Below are 16815 nucleotides of genomic sequence, written 5' to 3' on the forward strand. Positions count from 1 at the left end.
GGGGAGCTGGTTGCTTTTAGTTTTGTTTGAAGCAGATCTCTATGTTTTCTTCCAGGTTTTCCAACTCTGTTGACCAGGAAGGAAAATAACAGAGGGAGCGGGCAAGCAGGTAGCTCAGTATGTGTAGCTCAGGAGAGCTTGCAGAGTACACTGGAGTCAGACTGTATTGTTCTGAACTCTGGCTCTACCACGTAACCAAATTTCCCAAGTCTCCTTCAGGCTCTTCATCTATAAAAATGCCCAAAATTATCTTGTGTACTTTATAGGGATTGTTGGGAGGGTTAAATGAGATAATCCAATGTAAAGAACTGAGCATGGAGTCTGGCACATCTTACATGCTCAGTTAACTACAAGGGGGCCACTGGAGCATTATTTGGAAATAAAGAAGGTGCAAATGAAAGCTCTTCCTGTACAACAGAGCTTGGGTTGCCATGGCTTAAGAAGGTACACCATGTCCACGTGTCTCCTCAGCATTTATCTTTCTAGACAAAAGAACTGCACAGAATTATTTACTCAATCCTCTATGCTGCTGATTAATATATTGCTTTTTTCTAAGTCCATTATGTTTTTAAGGTACATTGATGAAACAATCTTACATGCTTAAGGATCATGAAAACTGGTAAGGTAGCATTTCTGAATTATGTGTAACAACAGCTAAGATGTAGCTAGCTTTTTTGTTCCAAATCCTACAGTGAATCAATGTCTTCAGTTAAGAATTGACAGTAATACCTGAATCTCATTCTTGAGTAAACTAGAACATCCATTTGTATGTACAGACGGATTCATTTTACCTAAATGCTTTCTTTACTACTTCCCTGACATTTTGCATGAACTTGAGACCAGCAATTTGGCTTCTTATGTCCCAAAAGGTTCAGGTTGACTGTAAACTTGGGAGTTTACACTGTGTTCTCCCTCTTCTACATGTTTTACTTTAGAAATAGTAATAAATAAACTAACTTTCTCACATTTGTAATCTCAGACATGTCCATCTATGCTTAACCTCTGTTCTGTCTTCCAGTCCCCTCCCTATTCCTGACTTTTAAAAATATTTCTCCCAGCCTCCCTCTGACTAAATTTATTTAATGGCCTTTGTGTGGAGTCTTTTCAGTTTATCCCTAGCTTCCATAACTATGCAATGTTCCTCAAGAACTCTAGAGAATTTGTCAAACACGATTCCTCCTCACAAAGGAGTAGCCTATCCCAGCAAAAGGTTATATCTGCTTAAAAACTGTAAAATCCACTTTCCCAACACATAAACTTCTGCAGAATTTGTTTTAGATTCCACTCGTCCCACAAGTTCAGTTCAGTTCTCGCTCAGTCGTGTCTGACTCCTTGCGACCCCATGGACTGCAGCACGCCAGGCCTCCCTGTCAATCACCAACTCCTGGAGTTTACTCAGATTCATGTCCATTGAGTCGTGATGCCATCGAACCATCTCATCCTCTGTCGTCCCCTTCTCCTCCCACCTTTAGTCTTTCCCAGCATCAGTGTCTTTTCAAATGAGTCAGTTCTTCCACAAAGACCAAGAAAAATTCCACAGACACCACATTAAATTTATCGTCTGATTCTCAACAAGGCATTATCCTCTATGAGGCTCACTTTTTTCATCTGTAAAATGGGCATAATATACATGTGTTAAGTTGCTTCGGTCATCTCTGACCCTTTGCGACCTATGGACTGTAGCCTGCCAGGCTCCTCTGTCCATGGGATTCTATAGGCACAAATACTGGAGTAGGTTGCCATCCCCTCCCACAGGGGAATCTTTCCAACCCAGGGATTGAACCCACATCTCTTACATCTTCTGCCTTAGCAGGTAGGTTCTTTATCACTAGTGCCACCTGGGAAACCCATAATTTAGATGTCCTTTGCTAAATAGAGCAGGCCATCTCATTACTCACGAATGTATATAAAACACTCTGGGAAAAGCTCAAAGTCTTTTACAAGCATTAGGCCATGAATCTTTCTGAAGTGGACTGTTAATTAGGTGTCATTATGCTTTGTTTAATAGATGGAAAACCTGAGGCTTGGGAACACAATACCACATAATGGCTATCTTAGAAATCTAGCCTAGGCTTTACACAGCAGACTGAGAGATTGCGGGGAGTTGGGGTAGGGATCTGAATAGGAATTCACTCTGCTCCAGTTCTTTATCAAGAAACTGCATTACTACAAAATTCTCTCCTGTTACTGGTTGCCCTGCCCCTCCTACTTCCTCATGCAGTCCAGTAATGGGGAAATGGGTGGGAAAGTCGGAATTCCCTACTGAACATATAATGCCTTCCCCACTTCCGTGAACCCTAGACCAGATACTAAAGACAAATTTAGTTTCACAGATCTCATTACAACTCCTCCACATTTTGTTACTGATCCCTGGAAACTTTTCCTATCAGACATCCAACAAAATAAAGAGGCTGTAGACATTTATCAACAAGAACACAGTCTCCGCAAATAAACCTGTCAGGCTACTCCAGCTTTACTATCTGACCTACAACTGGGTACATGGCATGGCCTCAAGAACTCCAGATAAACCTTATGTCTTCACCCAAAAGAGATACCATGGATCCAAAAGGTCAAAAAAGAGGTAATGGAAATTTTATATAGCCAGTGAGCTTTTACAAACTATTATTATGTACCTGCTGACAATGATTAATGGAAACTAGAAATCCTTTAATCCCAGAGTGGTATTTTGAAAAATATTTCCTGAGAAAACAATTCCCAAACGGGAAAAAGATAAAGCAACACTATTTACTTAAAGACAAACAAAAAATATGTCCAACAATTGGGGAGTGGTTCAAAAATATCATTGCATATTAACAAGACAGACTGTCAAAAGGCTATTAAAAATGATAATTATTCCTATAAGAAGATGCCTATTTTGAAAACTGTTACCCAAAGAACAGCATGTCTAAGTATAATCTCATAAAGTATGTGTGTGTGTGTATATATATATATATATATACACACACACACATATGTGTGTGTTTATGTATCTATATATGTGTTATACATGTAAAGATTATCGAATTTAGAGTTACATAAATGGTTGCACACAATGCTCCTTTGGTTAGTTATTTTCTAGAAAGTTGTTAAAGATTTGTAGAAAGTCAAATGATGATAAAGATGATGGAGAGGGGAGTTTACCAAGATTCTCTCTGGAACAGTTTGGGGGTTATTTTAAATCTCTTTTTTGCAAGCTTCACTATTGTTCACAATTTTTTAACAATGAATATATAAAGTTCTATAAAATGACTTCTTTTTAATGATGGCAGGGAGAGTCCAGAAAGCACACTGAGAGCTGAGGAATGCTAGTGGCAGGCAGAGTTCCATCCTTGGTCTGGGGGAGGAAAGCGGGATGTGTCACCAGCTGAGCCTCAAAAACCTTCAGCTATGATTCCAGAATCTATGAACAAGAATTCTTTAATGCACTGCTTCTGTAACTGGCTTAAATTTGTGACAAATAAGCTGAATATCATTTTAAAAAAGTAAAAAGCATTCATACCTAAAACTTACATATCTAACAGCACTCAAAACTCAGTTAAATTGTTTTCTTTTTCTCTGCATGCTTAAAGGATCAAGCATTTTTATTACTCAAGGCAGGAAAATAAAATAGAAAGCCAACTGCCTTCTATGAAACAAAAACAATCCCAATGGTAAAAACTAACTCTGCTGCTGCTGCTGCTAAGTCGCTTCAGTCGTGTCCGACCCTGTGCGACCCCAGAGACAGCAGCCCACGAGGCTCCCCAGTCCCTGGGATTCTCCAGGCAAGAACACTGGAGTGGGTTGCCATTTCCTTCTCCAATGTATGAAAGTGAAAAGTGAAAGTGAAGTCACCCAGTCGTGTCCGACTCTTAGCGACCCCATGGACTGCGGCCCACCAGGCTCCTCCATCCATGGGATTTTTCAGGCAGGAGTGCTGGAGTGGGGTGCCATTGCCTTCTCCAAAACTAACTCTACTGCGTGCTTAAATTATTTGCAGAATAATAAACACTGAAATCACTACTATGTAGGAAAAAAAAACCACAATTTAACTTTGGGGTTCAGTTCAGTTCAGTCTCTCAGTCGTGTCCGACTCTTTGCGACCCCATGAATCGCAGCAAACCAGGCCTCCCTGTCCATCACCAACTCCCAGAGTTCACCCAAACTTATGTCCATCAAATCGGTGATGCCATCCAGCCATCTCATCCCCTGTCATCCCCTTCTCCTCCTGCCCCCAATCCCTCCCAGCATCAGAGTCTTTTCCAATGAGTCAACTCTTCGCATGAGGTGGCCAAAGTATTGGAGTTTCAGCTTTAGCATCAGTCCTTCCAAAGAACACCCAGGACTGATCTCCTTTAGAATGGACTGGTTGGATCTCCTTGCAGTCCAAGGGACTCCCAAGAGTCTCCTCCAGCACCACAGTTCAAAAGCATCAATTCTTTGGCACTCAGCTTTCTTCACGGTCCAACTCTCACATCCATACATGACTACCAGAAAAACCATAGCCTTGACTAGATGGACCTTTGTTGGCAAAGTAATGTCTCTGCTTTTCAATATGCTATCTAGGTTGGTCATAACTTTCCTTCCAAGGAGGAAGTGTCTTTTAATTTCATGGCTGCAATCACCATCTACAGTGATTTTGGAGCCCAAAAAAATAAAGTCTGACACTGTTTCCACTGATTCCCCATCTATTTCCTATGAAGGGATGGGACCAGATGCCATGATCTTTGTTTTCTGAATGTTGAGCTTTACGCCAACTTTTTCACTCTCCTCTTTCACTTTCATCAAGAGGCTTTTGAGTTCCTCTTCACTTTCTGCCATAAGGGTGGTGTCATCTGCATATCTGATGTTTTTCCCGGCAATCTTGATTCCAGCTTGTGTTTCTTCCAGCCCAGCGTTTCTCATGATGTACTCTGCATAGAAGTTAAATAAGCAGGGTGACAATATACAGCCTTGACATACTCCTTTTCCTATTTGGAACCAGTCTGTTGTTCCATGTCCAGTTCTAACTGTTGCTTCCTGACCTGCATACAAATTTCTCAAGAGGCAGGTCAGGTGGTCTGGTATTCCCATCTCTTTCAGAATTTTCCACAGTTTATTGTGATCCACACAGTCAAAGGCTTTGGCATAGTCAATAAAGCAGAAATGTCATGTGGAAATCTCACAAGTTGTGGCTGAAACTTAATATTGGGGGATACTTGAGGACATGACAGTTTCCAAAGAAATAGCTAACAGAAGAACACTATTAGAACTCTATTCAGAATAAAGAGAAGAGACATTACAAGTTTTCCCTATTAAATCAGGCTAGAATTTTGCAAAAACGTAAGGTAAAGGAAGTAAGATACTTGACAGAGTTCTACTTTATAAGCCTTTCATGTAGTATATGACGATGTAAAGTTTTTCATTTTGATACTCTGTAGCTAAGCATTTCCAAAGCTCTCAACCTAAAGTTGGCCTATAGTTACCAAAGGAAAAATATATGAAATATTGCTGAAATCCAGAGAAATCTTCCTCTTTTAGAAATGTAAAACCTAGAGGATTTGAAACCTAATTTGCACACACTTCCCTTCCTCTTCCAAAGCTACTCCCCTTAGCTATAAAAATCAAGACAATCACGACACTATGCTAAGAAATATATGGGTGAAAAACAACTAATAATAAGTAAAATTAATGTTGTCCTCTCAATGTTTTCAATCAGGATTATTTCTAAATAATATACTTGGGAATACTTAAATTGAATACTGTACGGCTTCAGTCTATTCAGCCAAAGAGAAGTGAAAGTACTATCAAGAATTTAGTGAATATACACTACTGTTTGTTAATCAGCTATACTGATACAAAATAAAAAGTTTGAAAAAATAAAAATATAATAGATTAAAAAAGAATTTAGTGAATATAGACTATTGGATACAACTTGGATAATTATAACAATATATATATGTGTGTGTGTGTGTATATATATAACTATCAAGTGTTGACAATTATCTGGAAAATTCATGTGATACAATGATCTAGTATTCATTAGACATGCACTCTTAACCTGGGAGAGTTCGCATTTCAGCTAAGAAGACAAAAAGAAGAACTTATATGAATTACTCAGCACATTAAAGAAAAGGTATGCTGCTTCGAAAAAGATGTTGCAATGTCTTCAAAGGTTCTGTTTAGAAAAAGGGAAGGACCTCTGTGGAAATACAGAGGGAAGAATGAAAACTGAAGGTATTCCCCTTGGCCAAGCTTTTGTTCACAATGGTACCTAGTGAGTTCCAACTGAGTGTTTCCTAACCATCCTATCCTTTGCTGTCATCCTTCAGAATGACTGCTGTATCTGCTCCACTGTAGCAACTGGCAGCACTGGTTTTTCTGGATTCCCAATGCATAGCCACCATCATGAGAGCATAGAGCTTTGCCTTTTCTACACAGATAAGGTGGTGTGTGATCAACACTCTTCCTACTTCAGTGGAAGCTAACTCTTGCGTCACTCCTCTATGCGTAACCAGAAAATCATGTTGGTATTGTCAAGCTACTGAGATAGAAAGCTGTAAGATCACACTGCATTAAGGGAGCCTGAAGAATGTCTCAGCTGGTTAAACAGGGTTGGGAAAGTTGTGATCATCTGTGAGGAGCAGGGTAAGTCCGTCATCCCTGCTCATCCAAGCCAGAAACAGGAACTTGGTGCCCATTTCAAGAAAAGGCGTGAGCTCTGAAACGGGAAGAGAGGATGTTGCTGCTGGTCAGGCAACTATGTGATAAATGCCTCCAGAAGGACATATGATAATTTCCACTGGAGATCACATGATCACCAATGACACCAGGCCCATCTTTCAGCTTAAAACATTAGACTTATAGAGGCTGAGTTTCACTGAAAAGTGTAACACTAAGAGGACAAGGGGACATAATGAGTCCTCCTAGACAAAGCCAATTTGAGAAGCAGGAACCAAGGCTCTATGAACAGTAAGCTATACCTACTCAAGCTAGGGCTGGAGAGGGGTTTTGCTTCCTATGACTCCTGGAATCAACTGGTAGCAGATCCTAAGCGTGGTATAAGAAGGAATGAGGGGCCTAAACTGGGCTGGGTGAGAAAATACACGCAGGCTGGTTAGAAAATGTTTACTGGGACTTCCCTGGTGGTCCAGTGGTTAGGACTCCGTGCTTTCAGTGCAGGGGGCCCAGGTTTGATCCCTGGCCAGGGAACTAGGATCCCACATGCCATATGGTGCACCCAAAAAGTAAAAAAGATAAATTAAAAATAAAAGAAAATGCTTAGTCTGGGTAAAGGTAGGAAAAATGCCAGCACACTGCTGTGGCTAAACCACACTAGTCCCTTTGCAGGGATGATCAAGAAAGCTACACTTCAGGCACTAAGAGCAGAGTAAACAAACCTTCTGCTTTCTCTCCCGCCTGAGAGTCCAATAAAATGAAAATTGAGGGACAAACCCACAAGGATGGAGAGAATGAGAAAAGAGACAACAGTAAAAATACTTTGGTGGGGTGAAGGGAAGCCAAGATCCACCCTGATTTATACCATGGAATCTCAAAATGCTAAATTGTTGTTGTTCGGTCTCTCGGTGTCCGACTCTTTGCAACCCCATGGACTGCAGCATGCCAAGCTTCCCTGTCCTTTATTATCTCCCAGAGTTTGCTCAAACTCATGTCCACTGAGTCGGTGATCCCATCTAACCATCCCATCCTGTCGTCCCCTTCTCCTCCTGCCCTCAATCTTTCCCAGCATCAGGGTCTTTTCCAATGAGTTGACTCTTCGGATCAGGTGGCCAAAGTATTGGAGCTTCAGCATCAGTCCTTCCAGTGAATATTCAGAGTTGATTTCCTTTAGGATTGGCTGGTTTGATCTCCTTGCAATCTAAATAAGTCAAGACGATGGCATCCTCTGTAGGGGGAGGGGTGATCGAAAATGAAAATTGAAAGCCTCCTAAGGACGCAATTAGGTCTCCCAGGTCTCCTGGAGTTTCTCCCCTGCCTCTTCCCCCAGAGGAGTTACAGGAACATGTAACTACCCGCAAAGAGGGCAGAAAACAGAAGGTCTCTGTATTGGAGTATGTCAGCCACAGCTCAGGTGTTTTAATACCATGGAGGGGTTACATGAACATGCAGATGCTGAGACAATCAGCCTCTTCTCCACCTAGCTCCCAGATCCCTGACAGCCAAGCTCTTCCCATCAGGCAGGAAAAAGACTGCAAGAGCTTTTTCTGAGCACCCTCACCAGCCCAAGAGGCACTAACATCAGAGTCTCCCCAAATCACCCCATAGTGAATTTCCCAGTCAACAAACCCACTATATCTTTAGCTTTTTAATTCCCCATTTAGATATGAGTAGACAATGTAGGATATCAGAAATGCAAGGAAAGTCTCTAACACAAAAGGTAAAGACCTAAACAGACAGACAATAGCAACCTGGGGAAACAGTCTGTGGAGGAAGGAAAAAGCTTTAAAAAACAAAACTCCTCAGAAAGATAAGACACTGAAACCATGAAACAAAATCAAGAAAGAAAGAAATACAAAAGCCACACACAAATACATATGTATATATATTCAGGGAACAAAAAGGTTTTAATTTTAAATATTTAAAATATGACTGATTACACTCATGAAAAACTCAGTGGAAGGAGTTCATGATAATATTGAGAAAATCTCACCCAAAATAGAAACAAGAAATAAAAAGACAGATAAGAGTGAAGAAAAGGTAAGAAAATATCTAGTATCCAGCCCAAAATATCTAGTATCTCAACAATAATTTTCTGAAAGTGACATCATAGAGAAAAAGTAATGACCAATAAGATAACTCAAGAAAAGTTCCCAAATTGAAAGACACAGATTTCTGGACTGGAAGAACCCAGAACAGTGGATGAAAACAGACCCATATCATAGCACACATGAAAATTTCAGGCTATGGAGGCCAAGAGAAAATTCTATCAACTTCCAGAAAGGAATTCTATAAACTTACTTCTACAAACAGCAGGTGTGTAGAAAGGTTACAGACAAAATTAAGAAATCAGAACAATTTTACAATTGTTAATTGTTAAGATTCCTTAACAATTAAGGACTCTGAATTTCTCAACAGCAACACCACAATCCAGGAGGGGATGATGAGACAATGCCTTCAAATCTTCCATCCTATCAATCTGCAGCCAGATAAACTATCAATTTACAGTGGTAAACATATTTTCAGCACTTGCTATTAAATGAATAGACAAAACACAAATCAATAAACTAAATAGAACAAAATACACATCCTATGCAGCCTTCACCAGGAAACTTATTGAGGATGGACTACACCAAGACAAAGGAGTCCGCAAAGATGAGAAAGGCATGTGCCGCGGGTAACAGGAGAACTGATACAGGAGAGAAATGATGAGGATTCCCAGGATGATGACAAACGGAGGTCCTCAGGGTGACCTCTGTGCCCATATGTAGAAGGCAGCCAGTCCAGACTAGAGCAAGCCAGGAGGCTCAGGGACACCTTCTTCGAGGAAAATGCAATTGACTGAATACCTGATGCATCCAAGGGAAGAATTTGAAAACTATTCAAAAGTTTTGGGTAAAATTAATGATGAGTACATAAAAAGCTAAGTCAGTGAACAAACAAAGCAATTACTGACTCTGAAGAAAAGAAGTTGTACTTGGCTTGGCTATGAATATTGATCTAATTACTATTTAACTATAGCAAGGATAGGAAAATAAGGAAGCTATGGTTAGATGGGGGGTCAGAGGGAAAAAGAGAACCAAGTCATCATCTTCCACAGCGGGAAGTGAACAGATAAACCTTCAGACTGAAAAGTGCAACTACAAGTATCGCCTACAAGGAATAAATACCAAAATAACCAGCTCAGGGAATCACAAGTGTTTATTTCTGGAGAGGGAAACATGTAACTTGGATTAAAAGTTTAAAACTAAAACTAAAAAGAAAGAGAAGAATATAACAAAACAAAAAACATAGAGGCTTCTGTGCCCTTTTATTATTTGCTTTTGCTCTGTTTCCCTAATAACAATTTGTTTGGGAAATTCCAGCCTTGTTTCACCTAAACAAAAGAAAATATCATTTTCTACATCTAGACCATGCAGCTGTGGTCATCTGAGCTCTGAACAGTCAGACTTAGTGGGAAAGTTAATAGTTATAATCCAATTCAAGAAGGACTGGCTGAGCCAGAGCAGAGATGCAAAGGCAAGCCTGGGTGGAGGCATGCTTGTAGGTGAAAACTGCTATGCCTCTCTCCTCTGGGGTTCTTTTCAACATAGCTAGTCTCAAGGCATAATCTCCTGGGACAGGATAATTTTAGAACTGCCAGGGACCATGGACCAATTGCACTCCTTTCTAGCAGACTCCAGTTACTCCAGCTAAGGCAGCTCACCTTCACAGTGATCAGCTGCTCCACTTTGCCTGAGTCGACTGGATAAAAGAACATAGTAAGGGCTCTGAAACAGGCAGCCCCGTCATCAACAGCATCTATGCACCAAGCTGAGAGTCAACAGCCCTGTCAACTACGTGGACTATCCCTGCCCTGAACAAGAAAATGATTCTCTCCAGGGGTGGAATCCCAGGGAGCAGTGGAGTGGGGTGGAAGCCAAGGAGCTGGAAGAGCTGGGGTGGGGAAGGGAGGCACCAACCAGGTCAACCTGGAGGAACCTGTAGGTAGAGATATGCCTGGAGCGCAAGGCTCAGGCTGCCAGCGCTCTGTACACACAAAGGAAGGTCTCTACCAGCAACTCTTCCCCAAGCAAAAAGTGGCCAGACACAGCCACAATGCCACCAGCCATCCTGTCCAGGGTCAGCTTAGGAAGCAAAGATCGCCTTTTTCTTGAGATTCACTATGATTTGATAAAACATAGATTCTGCCCTTGAGTGACTAGCTGCTGACAAAATATGATGACTATTTTGATACACAATAAGCAAGGAACAGGTTGACAGTGCTAGAACATATATTAATATTCTTTTTTTTTTTTTTTCTGTTTTGGAAGATGTGAAAATTCTAGTTCAAGAACCTGTGTGTGGCAAACTAGAGGTTTGCCAATCAAACAACACTGATTCCCATGTGTTTGCAACGCTTGCCCTATACAGTTCTACAAACCAAAATGTACACACCCTCTGAGAAGAATCAAGATCATTAACATAAATGCAGTAAGCATCTAGAACTGACAAAAGAATATACTGATCAGATTAACTGGAGTATTGGGAAAGTATGGCTTTTCCCTAAACTATGAAAATGTACCTAAACCAAAAAAAAAAAAAAAAAATTCAAATACTTAAGGAGGCTGTTATACACATTTTCTATTCTCCATATAAATCATGAGACTCCATGTGATTCTCAACAACTAAGCTACCAGTATCACAAACCAACCTGTTAAATCCTAAACTTACTTGGGAAACCTACGGGTTTGTTGGAGTGTTTCCTTCTTTCTAGCTCTTTAGGGAAGAATTATCTAGAAAAAAAAGTGAATTCTCAGAATTTCCTAAGAGGAAAAAAATGGGCATTCACTGGAAAAACACAGGGTATATGCTCAGAACACTTAACTATTTTGGATAAGCTTCAAACCCACTTAGCCACCAGTCATCCTGTTGCTCTAACTTAACACTGAGACCTACCCTTCTAATCAAGTCTTCCAGTTTCCAAAGAATGGCAACAGATGAGACTGTTTCCGAATCTGATATACAGCAACTTGTTCTTCCATGGAGGAAAAAAAAAAACAAAATCAAACCAAAAGGAAATTTAGGATCCGAAGGAAAGCGCACACCCCCAAGTCAAGGCCCTAGTTTCCCCAACACATGTATTCACCGACTCCCTGCTATCGAGATTCAAACACAGTTTCCCAGATTTAAAATCGTGAGGCTGGATGGGAGAGGCACTCAGACACATGCAACCGTGGAAAGTCTGTCGATTCTGCCAACTCTCGCATCAAGACTTCGCTGCTGCCCAAGAAGAGAGGAGGAGTGAAGTCCGCGGCGAGGCTGGAAGTGAACCCAACGCTGAATTTGCTGCAGGGCGGCCTCGGTCCCAAGACTCTAAAGGAGAAGGGGCGGGCGCTCCTCGGGAGAAGCCAGCGCGGGAGCCCAGGGGACGGAGAAGCTGCGGCCGCCGGAAGGCGCGGCTACGCCGGGACGCGCACCTGTCCCTCCGTAGCCCGCAGAGGACGGGGGGTCCTCACCTGGGGCGGCGCGCTCCGGCTCACGGCCGCGCGGGGTAGAGAAAATCCTTCCTGGTTCCATGAGAGTCAGCCTCTGGCCTGGTGGAACCCTCCTCTCGCCGCACACATCCCCACCCACCCTTCCCCGCCCCGAGTGGCGCAGGCCCGAGGCCGCCCCGCCGGCCCGCAGCGCCCTTACCTGGCTGGAGTACACCGCTTCGCGGAGCCCGGGACACTGAAGTCCTCCGGAGCCGCGGAGTCCTGTGCCTGGAGCCCCGCCCCCTCCTCCACTCTCCCCGCCCCGGCCGGCCCGGCGACCGCCCGGCCCGAGAGGGCTCCGCCTCCAGCTCCGGGAGGCCGGCGGCGACCTGTTCCCACTGCTCTGCTGCGGTTCTGAGACTGAAGGTGGGAGTGGGTCGCTTACGCGTTCCGACTCCCGGGACCCAGCGGGAGTTTCGGGGAAGTCGCGGGAACGTCCCTGGTGTTTCCTGGACGCAGGAACCTCCTCCTTCCTGCCCCCCACCAACCGCCCCGCGAGGACGCAGACACCCCTGGCCCGGGAGAACCCCGAGTGTGCCACCTGTGGGTGACCGGGGACTCGATCGGAACTAGGGACCACACCTCCCCTTCCGCTAAATGGTGGCGAGCCAGGTGGTAACGCAGTGAGGTGGAGCGAAGCAGCCAGTTTTACCAAAAGAATAAGTCTTTTTCTGTCCAACTTGAAGCAGCAGAGCGCATCTGATACACTTACAGGTCACGTGGTGTGTGTATGTGTGTGTGTTCTCGCTCAGCGGCTCAGCCCTTTCTGACTCTGCGACCCCATGGAATTATAACAGGTCACGTGGTGTGTGTGTGTGTGTTCTCACTCAGTGGCTCAGCCCTTTCTGACTCTGCGACCCCATGGAACTATCATAACCTTGATAATCGACGTTACTCCAGCATTAAAAAAAAAAAAAAAGTCCACCATTTTATGTAGGGTGAAAGGCACAGAGAATTTAAAGAACCTACCTAATGTCAACCAACAACAAACTGAAAGGCTGGAATTCAAATCCCTGTAGTCTGCCTCCTGATTTTGAACGCTAAACCACAGCTCTCCTGGCTCACCAAATCTGAGTGTCCACCATGTCTCATGAGGAGAAGGAAATGGCAACCCACTCCAGTCTTCTTGCCTGGAGAATCCCATGGACCCAGGAGCCTGGCGGGCTATAGTCCGTGGGGTTACAAAGAGTCGGACACGACTGAGCAACTAAGCACAGCCCAGCACATGTCTCATGAGCTGTTAAGGGGCCAGAGAAATACAAGGACTCTGCCCTCCAGAAGCTTTTAGTATAATGGGGCGAAAGGGACAGTCAGTCATCAATAAGCAAGTGAAAAATGAAGCCATGCACGTGCAAGAAGCGTCCTGGCTAAAATACAGTAGGGTGATGGAATTGAGAGTGTGGGGAGGGGAAGACCACAGATCCAGTTGTCTCCAAGGCTTCTCGAAGGAGGTGACAGTGGAGCTGGGAGCTGAATGATCGGCCAGGTAGTCAGCCTGAAGATGAAGCAATGGGAAAGTCACATTCATTAATCCTCATTCTACCTTGTGCTTGTTGGAGACCTAAAAGCATGCCTTCCTATATATTCTCTCTCTTTTCCTCATACAGTAACCCTGAGAAGTCTGACAAGATTCTATTTTACAGAAAAAAAAATCTAATGATTAATGATTTGCCTAAGAGGGAGGGGCGATGGGAAGAGGGCACAGATTTGAACCAAGGCTTTCTGATTCCAAAACCTCTTTCACTCAGGTGAGGGCCTTGAGTATGATGTCTCAGAATGAATCTAGTAAAATTTCTCTTTGGTGATCTTGCCTCTTCGCAGCCCCAGTCTCTTCTGCTGCCTGTTGACTGGTTAAAGAATTTCCCCCAGGGCAGGTGCTCTTTGAGGGAGCACAGGTCAGGAACCTTCTGAAAGTATGGAAAATGTATGTGTGTGTGCAAATTATAATTATGTAATTATGGTAATAATGTTGGCTTTCTCCCAAGAAAAATGCTCACACATATATGTATAAGGGAGAGAACTTAGAATTCTCATCAGATTGATCCAAAAAAGGTAAAAGTCACTGTCTTGAGTTTAACAGATACTTGTGGTGATTAAAAGAACTAATTTTCAGCTCACTTTCCCTGGAGGGAGGCAGGTCTGGTGACTCCTGTTTTTGACTTGGTGAGACTCTTAAAGTTTATGAAGGTTGATGGAAAGGGAAGCAAATCCCGATCCTCACATAACACCTTCATAAACGGCCTCCCTTCTTAGAAGAGAAGTTCTGTGTTGTCACTCTCTGTTCTCAAGAAAACCATAGACTGATCTGTAAACAAAACATCTAGGTAAATATAACTCTTTATTGGTGATAATTAGTTTCCATAACATTATACCATTTCCAGAAGAAAGCATTGTTTATATTACCAGTCAAGGAGCATAAGTAGGTGATTAACACATGTATATCATCTCCAAAGCCAGTAGAGAGTACTGGCATTGGTTTTCAGCAGTGTTTTTAGAGACAGTGTCAGGAGAGCTTCAGCTACATTAATGAAAAGGTGTAAAACTGAACTCAGGATGTGGTAGACCTAAAAAATTTAACCTGTACTATTTCTTATGTGAAATGGGCAGTAGCTTTAATAGAAAACAGCATACATATTATGTATGGCTGAATCCCTTTGCTGCTCACCTGAAACTATCACAACATTGGTTGTTAATCTGCTATACCCCAATACAAAATAAAAAAAAAAATTAAAGAAAGATCTAGCTGCAGTTTATGTCAGTGTTCTGCCTATGTTTTCCTCTAACAGTGTTATAGCATCCAGCTTAGATTTAGGTTTTTAATCCATTTTGAGTTTCTCTTTGTATATGGTGTTAGGGAGTGTTCTAATTTCATTCTTTTATTAATATATGTAACTGAAATGGCATATATGGAAAAAGAATCTACAAGAGAGTGGAGATATATATATATATATATATAGCTGATTCATTTTTGCTGTGTATCTGAAACTAACACAACATTGTAAATCAACTATACTCCAATAAAAAAATTTTTAAAGAAAAGAAAATAGTATACAAGGTTAGGCTTATGTAACTCAAACTTTTAGGTTGGGCCTCTTCCAAAGAAGGAATCTGGTGATGGACCTGAAAAGATTTCTTCCTCTTCCTCCAAGGAAAAGATTCAAACATTCTTACTGCCCTGTTTATTTTAATAAAGTTGAAATATAGACGGGGGGAAAAGGCGATCTATGACTTCTTTGAGAGAGGGACTCCCTTCTTACCATATATCCACATGGCTTCATGAAATTCATATGTTTAGGTGAGAAATATCAGGTTGACGTAATCTTAGTTCCTTGAGAAAAGAAAATGCCTCTTTTTAACTTTCAGATAGATTCCACATGATGCCTGAGAAGACATGCAGAATCAACAAGGAAAGTTTGTAAATAAAGTGGTGTTTAGCATTTGGAGCTTCACTCTCTTTTGTACCTCTCTGGCTTCCTTTTGTAACATTCTTCCTAACCATTGTCCACGCCCGTCCAAGGTGAATAGTAAATGTTTGTGGAATAAATGAATGATAACAACAATGATGCTAATAATGTAGACCTTATCAGTCTTGTATAGAGTCTGTTCCTACATGAACATCACTTCATTGTGGTGATATGATATGTCTGCCTCTCTTTCCATCATGTACTGAAAGTACATGTAAAAAGTATAATGGTTGCTTCTTTGGAACTAAATACATGGGAGGAAAGAGTTCTATGTTGGACACAAAATCAAAAATTATACTCCTGGGGATAGCTGGGAAATAAATCATTTGAAAGAAGGAAAAAGCATCATGTACAAAGCATGTGCATAAGATCGTCAGTTCAGTTCAGCCGCTCAGTTGTGTCGACTCTGCGACCTTATGAACTGCAGCATGCAAGGCCTCCCTGCAATCACCATCTGCAGTGATTTTGGAACCCAAAAAAATAAAGTCAGCCATTGTTTCCACGGTTTCCCCATCTATTTGCCATGAAGTGATGGGACTGGATGCCATAATCTTAGTTTTCTGAATGCTGATCTTTAAGCCAACTTTTTCACTCTCCTCTTTCACTTTCATCAAGAGGCTCTTTAGTTCTTCTTCACTTTCTGCCATAAGGGTGGTGTCATCTGCATATCTGAGGTTATTGATATTTTTCCCAGCAATCTTGATTCCAGCTTGTGCTTCTTCCAGCCCAGCATTTCTCATGATGTACTCTGCATAGAAGTTAAATAAGCAGGGTGACAATATGCAGCCTTGACGTACTCCTTTTCCTATTTGGAACCAGTCTGTTATTCTATGTCCAGTTCTAACTGTTGCTTCCTGACCTGCATACAGGTTTCTCAAGAGGCAGGTCAGGTGGTCTGGTATTCCCATCTCTTTCAGAATTTTCCACACTTTATTGATCATCACTCATAATAATAAAGAATATTATTCATCACTCAGAATAAAAAATTTATAAGATCATAACTCATAATAATAAAATAAATGCCCAGTAACAGGGAAATTTTTAAGCAAGATATATCAATAGTATGGCATGTCAGGCTATCATTAAAAACAGTATGTTAATTAAATAAGTGTGAAGGAAACCTTATTAAAGTTAAATTTAAAAGTATAACACCATCCTTTACATATCCTGTGTGTGTGTGAGCGTGCACATGTGTGTGTGCA

At 41.9% G+C, this 16815-nt stretch overlaps 1 protein-coding gene across 6 annotated transcripts in view; it reads right to left on the reverse strand.

Moving 5' to 3' along the window:
• TEC (tec protein tyrosine kinase) overlaps positions 1-12347 on the reverse strand; it is a 170000-nt gene extending 157653 nt beyond the window's left edge. For 4 of the 6 annotated variants that reach the window (XM_002688249.7, XM_059887759.1, XM_005207976.5 and 1 more), the window contains exon 1: positions 12310-12347. The gene's annotated coding sequence lies outside the window, so the exon portion shown is untranslated. Of the gene's footprint in view, positions 1-11571; positions 11651-12131 lie in introns of all 6 variants that reach the window. The other 2 variants (XM_005207977.5, XM_059887760.1) reach the window with 2 other exon arrangements.
• Between the last annotated feature and the right edge of the window lie 4468 nt (positions 12348-16815).

The sequence above is a fragment of the Bos taurus genome, chromosome 6, assembly GCF_002263795.3.
Source record: "Bos taurus isolate L1 Dominette 01449 registration number 42190680 breed Hereford chromosome 6, ARS-UCD2.0, whole genome shotgun sequence".
Classification (NCBI taxonomy): Eukaryota; Metazoa; Chordata; class Mammalia; order Artiodactyla; family Bovidae; genus Bos; species Bos taurus.